The sequence below is a fragment of the Mus pahari genome, chromosome 20 (genome assembly GCF_900095145.1).
Source record: "Mus pahari chromosome 20, PAHARI_EIJ_v1.1, whole genome shotgun sequence".
Lineage (NCBI taxonomy): Eukaryota > Metazoa > Chordata > Mammalia > Rodentia > Muridae > Mus > Mus pahari.
Window position 1 is genome coordinate 44,003,217 of NC_034609.1, and position 15,751 is coordinate 44,018,967.

Here is a 15,751-nt window from a genome sequence, read left to right on the forward strand (position 1 = left end):
GGTTTCTCTGTGTAGCCCTGGCTGTCCTGGAACTCACTCCAGACCAGGCTGGCCTCGAACTCAGAAATCTGCCTGCCTCTGCCTCCTGAGTGCTGGAATTAAAAGCGTGCGCCACCACTGCCCAGCCTTCCACAGTAAATTCTTAACCCACTGAGCCATCTTTTCAACTGAGAGTCAAGGTTTTAACATCTTAGAGTCTGAGTTCTTCTCAAAAGGCCCCGTGTGTGTGTGTGTGTGTGTGTGTGTGTGTGTGTTCATGGAGGCCAGAGGCATTGCACCCACTTGCAGCTGGAGCCGCGGGCAGCTGGGAGCTGTCCAAGCTGGCCCTGGGAGCTGAATCCAGGTTCACAGCAAGTGCTCTTGACTGCTAACCCTTCTCTGCAGCCCACACACCACAATTCTTAAAGGTATTCTCTGTCCTGGTTTGGGGACTTCCAAACCCACTCCTGTTGGCCACTGCTCCGAGGAGCTGAGCTTCCTTCACTTGAACTCTGAGCAGGGTGTGGCCGAGACACGGGGGCCGCGATCAGATTTGGATGCTCAAGCCTATCTCTCAAGATCACCAAAGGACCCAGGCTCCTCCTCATCCCCTACGAGCTACCTCGGGAGGAGTTCCGATAGCCGGCAGCTGCCTCCACGTTGGCCACATTTTGAGGCCAACTCAAAGTGGACTCCGCTTTGCGGACTCAGCTGATTTCCAGGGCGCTTGTGTTAGGGTGTGTTAGGAGAGCCACTCCTGCAGGAGCAGGCTTTCAGCCGCCTCTATCTCTGGCCCCTGGGGAAAGCTTGCCAGGGTAGGTCCTTCTTGGCGAGGCTGAGCAATCAGGACAGGCTGGGAACCACACAACATAGCAGGCTGCAACCTCAGCCTGGGGACCCTGCCTGGTGACACTTCCCTCATCTCCCCCAAGCGATCCTGCGGTGTCCACTGTGGTCAGTGTGAAGGAGAGTGAGCACCTAAGCTGTGTCCACTGTGTCTGCAGGGCTGGCCCTGGCAAAAGGCAGCCAGGAAGCAGGGGTCTGTCCTCTGCTCAGCCTGTGGTTTTATCACGGTATGAGACTTCCCAGGTCTTACCCCATCACCTGCTTTCACGCAGGAATGTTGGGTAAGACCAAAAGGTGGTCTGGGGGTCTCTTACCCCATCCCTATTGTCTGATCATTCTACTACTGAGTTTAGCTGTCCAACCTCTTAGTAGCTCAGGTGACTGACTTATGTTCTCTGAATTCAGGAGGATTCAGAACTTTTTTTTGTTTGTTTGTTTGTTTTTGTTTTTGTTTTTTTCGAGACAGGGTTTCTCTGCATAGCCCTGGCTGTCCTGGAACTCACTTTATAGACCAGGCTGGCCTCGAACTCAGAAATCTGCCTGCCTCTGCCTCCTGAGTGCTGGGATTAAAGGCGTGTGTCACCACGCCCGGCGTGTAAGAACTATTTAATTTTTCCATTTAAAACATTTTAGGGACTGACTGGGTGGGTCAGTAGACACCTGCAGCCCCAGACAGGAGACATGGGTAAAAGTAACTTTTATTCTCTTGATGTAATTGTGGTCTCTGGGGCTTACTGCCTTCATCTGCTAAGCTAGACCTAGTTCCGGAAGCTTCGAGCTTCCATACAATCTTATCTAGGCCTAGAAGGTTTTCAGCCTCTGAGACTTACTGCTGAATAAGCTCACCCATCCTAGTTCTTCCTGAACTCTGGCTGGTTCAATTCAGCTGTTCTGGCTCAAGCTCCTCTCCCAGCTGACTGAGTTGATCTGGCTCCTCTCTCAGCCTCTGAATTGCTCTGCATGGCCTTACACCAAGTCTAGCCATCTTTTCTAATCCTCTGGCTCATTCTCATTCTCTTGCTCATTCTGTCTTTAGCTGTGTCTGGCTTGTTCTCTCTTCAGTCTGTCTCTGTATAGCTCTCCTGGTAACACTGCCTCCTTCCCCCTCTCTGGGCTGCTCCACTCTCCCTCTCGACTCTACAGCACTGTCTCCACGAACTCTACTGTATCCTGTGCTGTCCCCTCTTCCTCCTGTGCCGTCTGTCTTTCCCTTAAGTAGCTTCCATTTCCTCTCTCTTCTCGTGAGAGTTGGGAGTATCCTATTCTGTCAAAACTTTCTCTGATTCATCACTTTGTCAGCCACTCAGTTAGACATCACTTTCAAACATGACTGCTTCCTTTTACAAACTAACCTTGCCTTCATTGTTTGGGACTAAAGGTGTGCACTAAGGATGTGTCCGTATTCCAGCCAGAGGGATTAAAGGCGTGTGCTAAGGCTGAGCCACACCACCACTAGAAGCAGGTTCAAATGTCCTGTAACAGACTTGGAGGCTAGCCTGTGTTAGCCTGTGTTGTAACACGTTAGAGGCTAGCCTGTGTTGTAACACGCATTAGAGGCTAGCCTTGGCTGCAGAGTGAGATCTTGTCTCAAAACATTAAGAATAACAACTTTTTTTTTTTTTTTTTTAAAAAAAGCCTTCTAAGCTTCAAAAGTAGCCTTTTAAAGCTATCTACTTTAAAGTAAGGTAAATGTTTTATTTACTTTATTTTAAAAATAGAGTAGCGTAGTGGTACACTGAGAAGTCAGGCGGATCTCTGAGTTTGAGGCCAGTCTAATCTATAAAGAGTTCCAGTCTAGACAGGGCTACACAGTGAGACTCTGTCTCAACAACAACAACAACAACAACAACAACACAAAAACAAAATAAGCAAATAAAAAAACCAAAGCCAACCATTTCAAACAGACAGTATCAGTGAGGGGAACCAACACATTTTAGAAAATGAGAGAGGAGTGTACCCCATTCTCCCCCTTCTGGTCCCATGATGCCCTTGAGGCAGAGCTGTGCAGATTTGGGGCACCCACATGTAAGTACACAATGGGGACACTGCCAAACACTCGTGAAAGCTCTAAGGCTTACACCCTTGTAACAGGGGTTCTGGAAGCTTCTAGCTAAGGGATAAAGCCGAACACAGTCCTTGTGCTTGGCTATGCATCTCTCCCTGGTACTCAGGGTCTCCAGTGCACAAGGACAGATGGCTGGGTGCTGTGAGGTCTGGCTCTGGGCACAGGTGCCCTGAAGGTGGTGGCTTCTGCTGTCCCAGAGAAAGGCCGAGAAAGGAGCCGTGGTCAGAGTCATGGCAAGCCTTTCCCCGGAGCTCTGGAGGTCAGTTCTCCAACCTTGCAGAGGAATCTGCCCAGTGTTCCTGGAGCTTGCAAACAGGACAACAGCTCTCGGAAGACATGCATCAGGGTGAGGAGTGTAGTCAGGCTGGAATCAAGCCAAAGGGTAGAAGAGAGAGACCAAGGGCAGGTGTAGACCCCAGACCTGGCCAGCAAGGCCTTGACCATGTATGGCCTGGTCACTCTGTTGGCTCTTGTGCTTGTCTTGACCCAGCAGGTATGCGTGGTATGAGAAGTGGTGGGTGTGGTTAATGTCTTTTGTTGGCCTTAGTCTCATTGTGCCCAGATCTCTGCCCAGGCTGGGCCTGGTCAGGTGTCTTGAGGTCATCACTGGGTCTGGGTCTCAGATCATTTCTATCTCCTCTGCCACCTCAGCGTCCCTCTCCATAGCCTAGGTTTATCCTGAAGAGAGACTTGGGACCTTATGTGTGCCCTTGCATGGCCTTGCCAACAGGGGAGTCCCAGGGATGCAGCTGGGTAAGCAGGAGGCACGGTGTCCCTTTGGGCTCTGGTTAGCAAAGTTGACTTTGAAGACAATGGGAGGTTGAACGTGGCCCGGGAATCAGATGATGTCAAGACTTGATTTCCAAGTTGCCAGATGATGTTGTGGCCACATGGAGGAGGGCCTCTGTGCCAGAAACACAGGCAGCCTGCAGCAGGAGATGTCTGTGATCAACACCCATTTTATTACCTCCTTGCTTATCAGGGAATCTGGCAAAACAAAACAAAACAACACAACAACAACAAAACAAGAAAGAAAGAAATAACTGTTTGCATCTAAGTCATGTTGCTAAGGGATTCATTCGCTTTCTTTCAAGTTTTCTGTTTGAAGATTTTCATAGGAGGGTAAACCCTGGCTGGGGGTAGATGAGCCTCAGGGGGTGTCTGCTGTGCTCTGGTTAGGGGGCCACAGACTGTCTCTTGTGAGCTGTGTGCGTACTGAGTGCTCCTGGGATCCACCCAGCTGAGCAGCATTCCCCCCTGCCCCCCTGCCCCCCCCCCACCGCCCTCTAGAGTCTAGGCCTCTGGAACACAGGCGCCTGGCTTCACAAAGCATCCTGACCTACCCGGGCACACTTGATTCTCACAGGCTCAGCCTGCAGCCTGGCCCAGCCAGGGAGTCTCATGCCTGCACCCCCTCCTCCCCATTCAGATGTCAGCCGTGAGAAGTGTTTTCCTCTAAGCTCTGCAAAGTGCTGATGGGTAAGATCTAACTGGGGCCTGTGACTCCAGGAAGGGGCGGTACCCTCTGGGAAGTGGGAACTGGGTCTGACTGGAGGAGGGAGGAGAGTGGGTGGACAGGAGGAACCCATTGTGCACTTGGGGCTTGTGGCCTCTGCAGTATGGGAGCAGTGTGTAGGGGGAGTAGGAATTTTTTAAATATATTTGTTTAAATTATGTTTTTGTTTTTGAGACAAGGTTTTTGCTATATAGCTCAGTCAAGCCTCGAACTCCTGGCAATCCTCCTGCCTCAACCTCCAGAGTTCTAAGATTATAAACGCAGGCTGGTCATTGTACCTGGCAATATTTGAACTTAAATTTTAGTAGACCTATTATAAAAAAGAAGAATGCTAGGAGGTGTTAGCTGTTATATTTGCTAGTACATATTGATTATAAGTATTTAAAACTATACGGCCACATACTTCATGTAATATTAAGACATCAACTTAGTGCCTCAGAATACACATGAAATCACCCATTAGCTATATATAATAAACATCATCTTCAAGTATTTTGTTACTTATTATTTTATTTAAAAATTATTTTATTTATCATGTATAAGCATCTGCATACTGCACATGTGGAGGTTACAACCTAGCCCTACAAAGTCAACCCCCAACTCCTTTGTGTGACCAACTCAAGTCATTAGGCTTTGGGACAATCACTTTTGGTGACCGAGCTATCAGGGTCTCACGTATCTTAGTCTGTCCTCAAACTTATCATGTATGTAGCCGAGGATAACCTAAAACTTATCATGNATGTAGCCGAGGATAACCTAAAACTTATCATGTATGTAGCCGAGGATAACCTAAAACTCCTCATCCTCCTGCCTCTACCTCCAGAGTGCTGAGATTCCAGGCATGTGGCGCCTTATCTGGTCTGTAGGGTACTGGGGATCAAGCCCAGGACCTCGCACATGCTAGACACACACTTCACCCACTGAGCCACAGCCCCAGGATTTGAAATCCCATTCTTTCGATGTCATTGGACAGATGTCAGCAATCTGCTGCGGTTCAGCCTTAGATTCCATCCATTTTTATGCGTTAGCGATGGACACTTTTTGTAGCTGCCCGTTCTGAGTGCTCCTTCCGCACAGGTGCTAGGCTGAGGTTCCTTCACCTCTGTCTGTCACCCCCAGTTCTGTATCTGTGGATTTAGCCAACTGTGAGCAGACACAGTCAAGAGGAAATGGCACCCGTTCTGAGCTGGCACAGGCTTGCGCTTGTCTTATTGTTTCTTATTATGGGCAGTGTTCTGCTTCCATGTACTCCTGCAGCCCAGAAGAGGGCGCCAGATCTCATCACAGATGGTTATTAACCACCACGTGGGTGCTGGGAATGGAACTCAGGACCTCTGGAAGAACAGCCGGTGCTCTTAACCACCGAGCCATCTCTCCAGCCTGAGTCTTATTGTCTCTTAAGCTGAAGAACACAAACAGCTGTTTGTGTGACATACTGTGTGACATACTGTGTGAGCGTGGAGGACCTGGGGGAGACTCTTAGATTCCATTTCACATATGGTAGCTGAGCACAGGGACTGGTCCTAGGAGTCCCCACAGATAGGAGTCCCTGTGGATGCTGAGGGAAGGCTGCGATTTTCTAGGACCTGTTCAACAGGCCCGGATAGGGTAAGGTAGACCCCAGACCTGAGCTGCATTGCCCTGGGTCACAGGTGACTTCCAGAGGGGCTTCCAGGTGGGGGACTCCCTGCATTGAGCTCAGGAGCCCTGTAGAGTTCCCTACTGGAATGCTAAGCCTGAGTCCCCTTCCGGTGGTGGCCTGGGGCTCTCTCTGCCTTTGTAACAACACCTCCCCTCCCCCATGCTGGTATCACCAAGAGGCATGAATCCAGGGGAAAGGTCACGTCATAGTCAGGAGCTGGGCCTGACCTCCTGGGCCCCCATAGAGACCGCTGTGCTGAGCCAGCACCAGCCTGTCCCAGGCTGCCCAGCCCTGGTGTCTGTTGCTGGCCTCTGACCCTAGGGGCAGAAGTCAGCTGGCCTCTATTGTCATTGTGACCTACACAGCAAAGGCAGGCCCCTTCCTGAGAGGAAGCTGCAGGGCAGCTGGTGGCCTTGGACCCTGAGACCTCTTTGCCCACACAGACAGACCAGCCCGTTGTAGTCAAGGCAGAAGGAGAGAAAGGGGTTGCCAGGGTGCGAGACACAGCACACCCAGGAGAGGCGGGTAAAACAGGTGACGCTCCAAGCCGATGTTCCAAGATGTGACATGAAGCAGTTTTAACCCCGGGGTGCTAGAAAGCTTCTTTTCTCTCTGGCTTCAGTTTTCTAGAGACTGGAGGGAGACACTCAGGAAACAGGGAACCCCAAAAACCTTAGCCTGGCCCCAGAGTTGGTGCTGTGGTCGGCACTGGGATGGAGGCTTGGGGGTAACTGTGAACTGGTGCCTGGAATCCGTGACACACAGCACCCCCAAAGTCTGTGGCTTAGGGTAATTCTCAATCTGGCCGCCGCACTCTGGGTGGGCTGAGGGGGCAGCCGGGGCTCTGCTCCACAGGGCTGAGGCTGGGCCAGAGGACCCCCTTCTGAGATGGTGCACCCAGCCATGTGGGGCTAGCCAGAGGCTATGGGCCAGGGGAGGTAGGGGTTGGGCTACAGCAATGCAGAGCCTTGAGATGAACGTTGGCTTTGATACCACCTGGTCTGTGCCCCTCATGCCTCCTCTGCAGCCGGTTTCCTTCTGTCCCCTAGTCCCTGACCAAGGTCCTCTGGCTTCATCTCCAGTCACTTGCCACAGCCCCCCCCCCCACCGGCCTTCAAATGGGATGTCCCCTCTGCTGGGAGCATGCTTCCCTCTGCCTGTCCCACATAGAGGGCCACCTCCCTCTGACACCACAATTCCCTGTCACAGAATTTACTTGTTTGGTAGTTTGCTGATTTGCCATGGTCCAGACAAATCCCCACACAGAGCAGAACTTCCTCACGCCACTCTTGTGGCATTTGCATGCCCAGAACGGTACTCAGTAGAGAGCAAGTACCCAGGACACGCGTGGTGTGGGGAGGCAGGAGGACGGATGGATGAGACACTTTGGACTCTAGCTCAGGGTGTCCTGGAACTCGAATCCTCTTGCCTCAGTGTTTCAAGTGCTGGGATCACAGGCACGTGTCCCCAACCCAGCTAATATCACACCTCGAAAAGCGTTTCTGTACTGAGCAGGATGCTTGTAATGATCCACTCAGAAAGCTGAGGCAGGAGGATTGCTGTGAGTTTAGAGCCAGACTAGGCTACAGAGTGAGACCCTGTCTCAAAGAAAAGGAGAATGGGCACACTTCCGGGTTCTGAGCAGGAGCTCCCTGGGGGTGGGGTGGTGGTAAGGGTGGGGGAACAGAGGTAAAGTCCCATGTGAGAGATGGGAGCAGTCTGAACTGTCAAGTTTCCATACCATTGTCTGTCCAGCAGAGGGCGCCAGCATTCCTTTTTAATCTTCGACCGGTTCCCAGTTCTCTTGAGATGTGTGCCTGCACACACACACACACACACACACACACACACACACACAGAGCTTAAGCTGTGGCTAGCCTGGGGATGGACACTGGAGTCTGAAGATCTGAATTCTGTAACTGTTACAGTCTGTCACCCTTCAGCCTGTCCGCTGGTGTCATAGCCACAGAGCCTCTGAGATGTCACAGTGAGCCTGGGAGTCGTTCTGGAGAGGGCAGAAGAAGCTTCAGATGTGGGTCTTATCTGGTTCTAATTAGCTGTGCGGCCACGAATAAGTCACTTAACCTCTCTGGTCTGCTTATTCTTCTGTTCGATGTGGGGCTGGATTAACTCATCTTGACATTCCTTTCAGCGCAAGACAGTGGAGAGGGGAGGCTGTTGGCTGGTGCTGGGGATGACGCAGTCTTGGGAAAATTCCATAAGTGCTGATGAATCACCAGGGATGAGGAGTGGGCCCGGAAGGTCTGCAGCCATGATTTCATGTGTGTGCACAAATCTGTGTGATCATGTGTGTGTGTATGTGTACATGTATGCCTGTGTGTATGTGCATGTGTTCATGTGTGTGTGTATGTGTGTATGTTTATATGTGTATGTGTGTACATGTGTGTATGCATGTGTGCATACATGTGTGTGTACGTGTACATGTGTGTATATGTGTACATGTATGTATGCATGTGTGCATGCATGTGTACACATGTTCATGTGGTCACGTGTGCATGTGTGTGCATGAATGTGTACATGTGTTCATGTGTATATGTGTATGCATGTGTGTATGTGTTTATGTGTGTATGCATGTACATGTGTGTATGCGTGTGCACATGTGTTCATGTGTGTGTATGTGTGTGTGTCTTATGTAGAGACCAAGGTCCCATCGGCTATCTTCCTTTATTGTTTTCTGCCTTATTTTGTTTATTAAAGGTTTTATTTTAAACATTTTAAGTTATATGTATATGGATGTATGCCCAATCGCAGTTGCCTGAAGAGCCCAGAAGATACCCTGGGGCTGGATATCCGGAGCTGCCTGTTGTGGGTGCTGGGAACTGAGCCCAGGTCCTCAGGAAGAGCATCCAGTGTTTCTAACGGCTGAGCCATGTCTCCAGCTCACGTTTTGGGACACAAGGATCCTCTGACCTCTGCTTCCCCAGCACTGTGACTGCAGGTGCCTTTCATGCTCCCTGCTTTCCATGTGGGTGCGGGACTGAACTCAGGATGTCAGACTCCCATGGCTAGTACTCCCTGAGCCACTTCCCAGCCCACAGGATTCCAGGAAGGTGTGCTTCAAAGGAGGGGGGCTTGGTGTCTATCCATAGCCTCCAGTGTCTCCTGGAGTTCAGTCTTTAGGTTCCTGTGAAAATTCCAGGGATCATGAGGGCACATGGGACCACAGAGGGATAAACAAACAGGGGTCTGTGGTGTTATAGGGTGAAACTCACAGGATAGGAAACCACTGTCAAGTGTGCATCCCAGTGAGTGAGCTTGTTTTGTTTCCTTTAAAAAAAAAAAAAAAAAGCTCCTTCATTGAGGGCTTGGGGTTTTGCTCATCATAGAGCCCAGGCTTAGAATGCCCCACATGGGGGCTGGAACCATGGCTTGGTGGGAGAAATCCCCTGCTGCGAGTCCCCCAGTGAGTTTTTGGGGGCGTGGCTCAGGGAGGGAAGCCCCACCTAGGATCTCTCAGTGAGGTATTGGGGGGGGTTCCTGCCTAATGTCCCCCGGTGAGATGTTGGGGGCATGGCTTAGGAATGAGCCCCTGCATAGGATCCCCCAGTGAGTTTTTTGGGGACGTGACTCAGAAGTGTAGACCCTGCATAGGATCTCTCAGTGAGGTATTGAGGCGTGGCCCAAGGGGTGGAGTTCCTTCCTAGGGTTCTCCAATGAGGTGTTGGGGGCGTGGCTTAGGGGTAGAGCCCCTACCTCACAGGAGAACTGCACAGTTGCACGCTCCCCTCTTCTCATTTATCTCATTAGCAACTTGTTTGTATTGAAAAATGCTTTTACACCTTTCAGAGATAATTTACTTAAAAGCCACAGCTTGGATCTTAAAACAAACAACAGCGGGTTAGAAAGCAATCCAACTGCATTTACTAGAGACTTTTTTTCCCCCCACAGAAGCAAAGCAAGATACAGACTCCCCAGTACATAAACATTTCACCACAGAGCACCCCAGCCACCGTGAAAGAAAGGGCATGCCACCACTGGGGGTGGGGGAGGGGAAAGTAATACACCATGCTGGTAGGGCTTAAAAAAATGGCTTTTCCAGAAAACGCTGCCCCCTAGCGGTGACAATTTGATATGCATGTAATTGGTTAGTTTTGTGCCTATGCCTGTGCCTGTGCATGCATGTGCCCTGTCATTTGGGGCTAGAGAGATGGCTTGGTTGAGAGCTCTTGCTGTCTTCTAAAGGACCAGCGTTTGGTTCCTGGTACCCACTTCAAGCAGTTCGCAAGCATTAGTAATTTCACTTTCCGGGGACCCAATGCCCTCTTCTGGCCCCTGTGGGTACTACACCCCTGTGCAGCATCCACACACATAGAAACGTACATAAAAATAAGGTACATTTTAAAAGTTGTTATTTGAAGTCACACCCACACATAAAACTTGGTCATTTCTTTGCAACCCATGACTCATCAGTATCAAATCACTTTAAAGGGGGCAGCGTGGCCCAGCGAGTCATCTCAAGGAGGTTACTGTTAAATTTATCGTATTAGTTTATTTTTAGGTATATGAGCATTTTACCTGCATGTATGTCTGAGCACCGCAAGTGTACCTCGTACACTTGGAGGACAGAAAGGGGCAGCAGATCCCCTGATACTGGAATTACAGATGCTCATGGGCCTCTATGAGATGGTATGACCTGAACCCAAGTCCCCTGGAAGAGCACCCGGCGCTCTAACCACTAAGAAACCTCTTCTGCCTTTCAAATAGTTTCCAAACACCTGGGGAGGCAGCGGCGGCCATAGCTGCTGCTCCCTGTGAGTTCTTTTAGGCTGGACAGGAGCAAGTCTCCACTGAGCACCCTGCCAGGAAGGAACAGCAAGATGGTCGTGGTTCTGACCTGGCTCGGGAGACCTGGGAAGGGTCACAGAGCACAGGCGGGGAGGGCCGTCCTTCCCTTCATTTCCTGCTCAGTGGAGAGGAAGTGGTTAGAGCAGCACGCAGGCCATGCCGGGGCCACGGCAATTAGCTCCGCAGAGGCTCCGTTACCCAGTGCAGCCCAAGCAATGCCTGGGAGGTCAGGGCAGCTGAATTTGGCTCTGCTGACAAACTGGCCTGTGACACTGGGCATGTCCTCTCGTGTGTGTGAAGGGCGGAGGCTGGGTGAGCTGGTCTCTGTCTCCTTCGAGGAAGGCAGATGCTGGGTGTTGCTATCAGGAGGAGGGCCTCCCTAGATCCTATCCCACGTGGTTAGATTTGGGGGACCCTGACTCAGCCCATCTCTTCGGTACTTTGGGGGATGCTCTCTCCCGGGACCATCTGCGTCGACAAGGTTGCAAATGAGTGTGGTGCAGCACAGCTCCAGTCTGCCCTTGCTAAGCTGTCCAGGCTGAACTTGAGCCGACTCCACAGGCCAGGCAGGCGTTGAAACGGCAACCTTCCTGCCTCTGCCTCCCAAGGAGTTGTGCGTCTAAACCTGGCCTCTTGGTTGTCCGTAAAGACCCAGATTTCCCTTTGTCCAGCTGTCACAATGCCCTTTGTGTGATGACAGATGGTGGGAGAGCTTTCTTTCCAGGGAGCAATCCTGGTGGGGAGAAGGCACAGCAGACAGAGGGTGTGAACAGAGAGAGGCCACCAGCCTTTCTCACCTCTTTGGCTGTGACTGTGTGTGCTATGCACTCAGAGGCAGGAGGTGTGGGTGGGCTGCTGACATTTGGATGGCTTGGCCATCAGCAGAGGTCAAGAGCTGCGACCTGGGTGTCCCAAGGTGAGGGAGAGGAGGAGAGGGGACCAGTCGTCTCCACAGAGATCTGAGTTCTTGCAGTGGGCCACACACAGACAAGGGGGACATACCAGAATGAGAAGGGCAGAGTCCGTTCTGGGGTCAGCCTGGTCCCAATCACCAAGGGCTCAGGTCTGTCCAGCCACAAGCCTGTTGGGTGGCTTTATCTATCGCAGAGGCTGGGATGACTTTGAGCTGCCGATAGACACCAAGGATGTGAGATTTGACAGGGCACAGGTGTCACCAGAGGCCCGGAGGTGGCTGCTGGACGCTAGGCTTATTTGGCCGTTCTGTCTGCTGCCTGCAAGGCTTCCTCTCCAGGGGAAGAGCTGCGAAGGAGGTTCTCAGTTCTTTACTGAATCCTAGGTGAGCTGTAGGAAAATGTCCTGCTCTTGTTCTAATGGATATTGAAGGGAAGGGCAAAGAGAAGCAGCCAGGCCATGCCTTGGGACATACACAATTATAGGATGGAGTTTTCATAGGAAGACCCACCCAGGACCTACTGCTGGGACATCCTGCATGTCCTTGGCATTCAATGCTCCCACGCTGGCTTAAGGTGCCCTTCTTCACATCCGCCTGAGACATCCCCTGCAAATAGCAGGTGCTTTGCCTGCCCCAAGTTGTAGCAAAAGGGACTGAGTGCAACCGTGGCCAGGGAACTTCTTCCTCGTGACATGTGGGCACCAGCAGATGAGTGCCCTGTACCACTGCCTGGGCAAGTACCCTGGGGGAGGCCTCCCAGCTGCCTGTTTTGAGAGGAACTTGGCAGTGCCACCCTCTCCATTCGAGCCCCTTCTTCTGTTACCCTTCAGAGTCCCTGTCCCAGGCTCTGTTCGCCATGCTTGGAAACTCATCATGGTGTCTGTGTCATCTATAGCCCAGGTAGGCTATCTTGGGGCACCTTGAGGTATAATGCCAACTCATTCGTTGGGCTCCTGCATGCCTCCGTGTCCTGGCAGTGGGTGAGCCCTGCCTCATGCTTGGCTTTGTTTGGGGACAATAGGGCCGGACTCACTCTCTGCACCACGGTGTGGGTATCACCTGCTCCTGTCTACATGGCCCCCTCCAGATGGAGGTTGGCTGTGTTCAGACCACACTCTCTGGGAACAAAGATTATGGGTCAGGATGAAGTTCAAGTAACTTTGAAATTTTCGTCTTGCGGCTCTGGCGTTGGGGCTGTGGGTATGAGGGGGTGGGGGTGGGGCTGAACAGCCCCCCCAGGGGTGACCACAATCTTCCTGAAGCCTCTCCCCCCACCTTTTTTTTTTTTTTTTTGGTTTTCTGAGGCAGCATTTCTCTGTGTATCACTCTGTGGACCAGGCTGGCCTCGAACTCAGAAATCTGCCTGCCTCTGTCTCCCAAGTGCTGGGATTAAAGGCATGCACCACCACTGGCCGGCTTAACTTATTTATTTATTTTTTTAAAAGACTTATTTATTTATTTATTATATGTAAGTACACTATAGCTGACACACCAGAAGAGAGCATCAGATCTCATTACAGATGGTTGTGAGCCACCATGTGGTTGCTGGGATTTGAACTCAGGACCTCTGGAAGAGCAGTCGGTGCTCTTAACCGCTGAGCCATCTCTCCAGCCCCAACTTATTTTTATATGTAGTAGAAAAACCTCAAAGTTAATACAAAGGAAGACAGAGATGTCCGTGGTCACGGCCAGCTCTGAGCGCTTGCTTCTCTTCAATGCTAATGGTGTTACTCTTCTGTCCTTAGACAGGTGAGGGCAGAGTGAGCAGGCCTAGCGGTGGTGTTGGGGAGGGATGGTGGGTAGAGCCAGGCCAGGAGGGCACAGCTGCCAGTGTCTTTTTGAAGTCAAATCTTGCGGATCCCAGAACCCATCTGGAGTGTGTGGGAGACATGCTGCGGTGGGTTTGGGAAGGGCAGGTAGGTTTTCAAAGCGGGGAGCATCTTACCTTTGTGAATCTGAGCCCCGATTCCCTTGGGGGAACTTATTTACTTATTATTTATTGATGTTTTGAGACAGGGTCTCAGTTTGTAGCTCAGGCTGGCCTAGAATGTACTCCGTAGCTCAAGCTGACCTTGAACTCTATGCGACTCTCTGGCTTCACTCTCTAGAGTTCTTGCTGGCATCCCATGTGTATGCGACCATGGCTGGTCACCCAGGGAGCAGCCACATGCTGGCCTCTGCACCTGGGACATGGCTGGTGTGTGTGTGTGTGTGTGTGTGTGTGTGTGTGTGTGAGAGAGAGAGAGAGAGAGAGAGAGAGAGAGAGAGAGAGAACCCACTTCTTTGTGTTGGTGTTAGGCAGTGTGGCTGAGTGAAGTGGGCCAGGAGAGACAGATGGCAGGCACACCAGCATACAGGAATGTAAGCCCCACTGTCACTACTGGCACTTACATCCTGTGAGGTCCCTTCTGCTTCCGCCCGCCCAGCTAGAAGCAGGCTCCAGAAGCCTGGGAGTAAGGAGGAGGGTAGGTCTCCAACACTGCTCTCTCCAGAGAGCCTCCTCCAGCCATCTTAATCCCCAGAGACTGCTGGTGAGGAGAAAGTTGCTCCCCCCTCCCCCACATAGAAGCCACATTCCTCAGGTCTCCTTCCTGTCTGGCTGCAGTGGCTGCTTCCCAGGGGACACCTGAGGACAGGTGGACATGTGCCCATCCCCAAAATAACAGCACACTTACAAGGTAACTATTGCCTATGCGCCCGCCGGAGCATCCATGGGCCAGAGCACAGAGACTACAAACGTCCCTGGATCACTTCCCGGGATGTGGTGGTGACCCCATGGAGGAAGGCTTGACTTTTCCACTTTAGGGACAGTCCCTTGACCTCCCTGAGCCTCAGCGTTGCCATCTGTAATATAGGGACGATGATACTCAGAGGAGTGTGACCCTGACAGCCGGAACCCTTTTAACTCTCTTAGGTGTGAGCCATCCCTACCACCCTCCACCCCTTCTTGGTCCGAGATAAAGCCTTGCTTTTCAGCAACACCTGGCTTTAAACTCATGGTTATCCTCCTGCCTCACTCCCCAGCGTGCTGAGATTACCAACAGGAGCCAACATGCCCAGCTACACCCCAGCTTTAAGCAAAGGTAATGACAGCGCAAAGCATCATTTCCCAGCCAGGTGTGAGGCTGAGATGGTTCAGCTTGCCCTCCCTCCTTGGGGCGCTGGGTGGCTGGAGCGCCCCCTGCCGGTCAGAAAGAGGTACAGCAGATGCCGGAGCATCCTATGGCTCCCCAGGTCCCGCTTTGCTTCAGAAGCAGGAGACCTGTGTTCACTGGGACCACAGGCAGTGTAGCCCACGCGAGCCCTAACCCATGTGGTGTCTTCGGCATCTTCTGTTTCGTCTCCCCGCTGCCAGAGGGAAACACGATTATGTCTAATTTGTAGGTGGGAAACCCAGGTGAAGTAGGGAAGCATGGTGGACCTACAGTTGCGTGGCCCTGAGTGGAGCCTCCTGGAAAACAAGATGAGAATCTCATCTTCCCAGTGCAGGCGAGCGTCCTGGTCAGGAGGCACCAGCTTGCCCCTCGGCTCTTGGAGACTTCAAGCTGCTTTCTTTTCTGAGCTGACCTCTTGGGGACTTGTCTGCTATTAGGACATGCCATTAGGAGCCTGGTGTGTTGGCTATGTCTGCTGTCTCAGCCCTCACTCAGAAGGCGGAGGCAGGAGGATTGCTGCAAGTTCAAGGCTAGCCTAGGCTAAGTCATCAGTTCTAGGTTATAGTGTGAAAGTCCATCTTAACAGAAATAAGCAAGACATAACCAGACATAGTCTGAAAGTTTGGATTAGTTGGGGTTCCCTAGAGGAACAGAGTCAGACACACACACACACACACACACAGACAGGCACATAGGCACACACAAACAGACATACACAAACACAGACACACACAGACACATGCAGACAGGCACATAGGCACACACAAACAGACACACACACACAAACACAGACACACACACAGACATATACACACACAGACATACACAC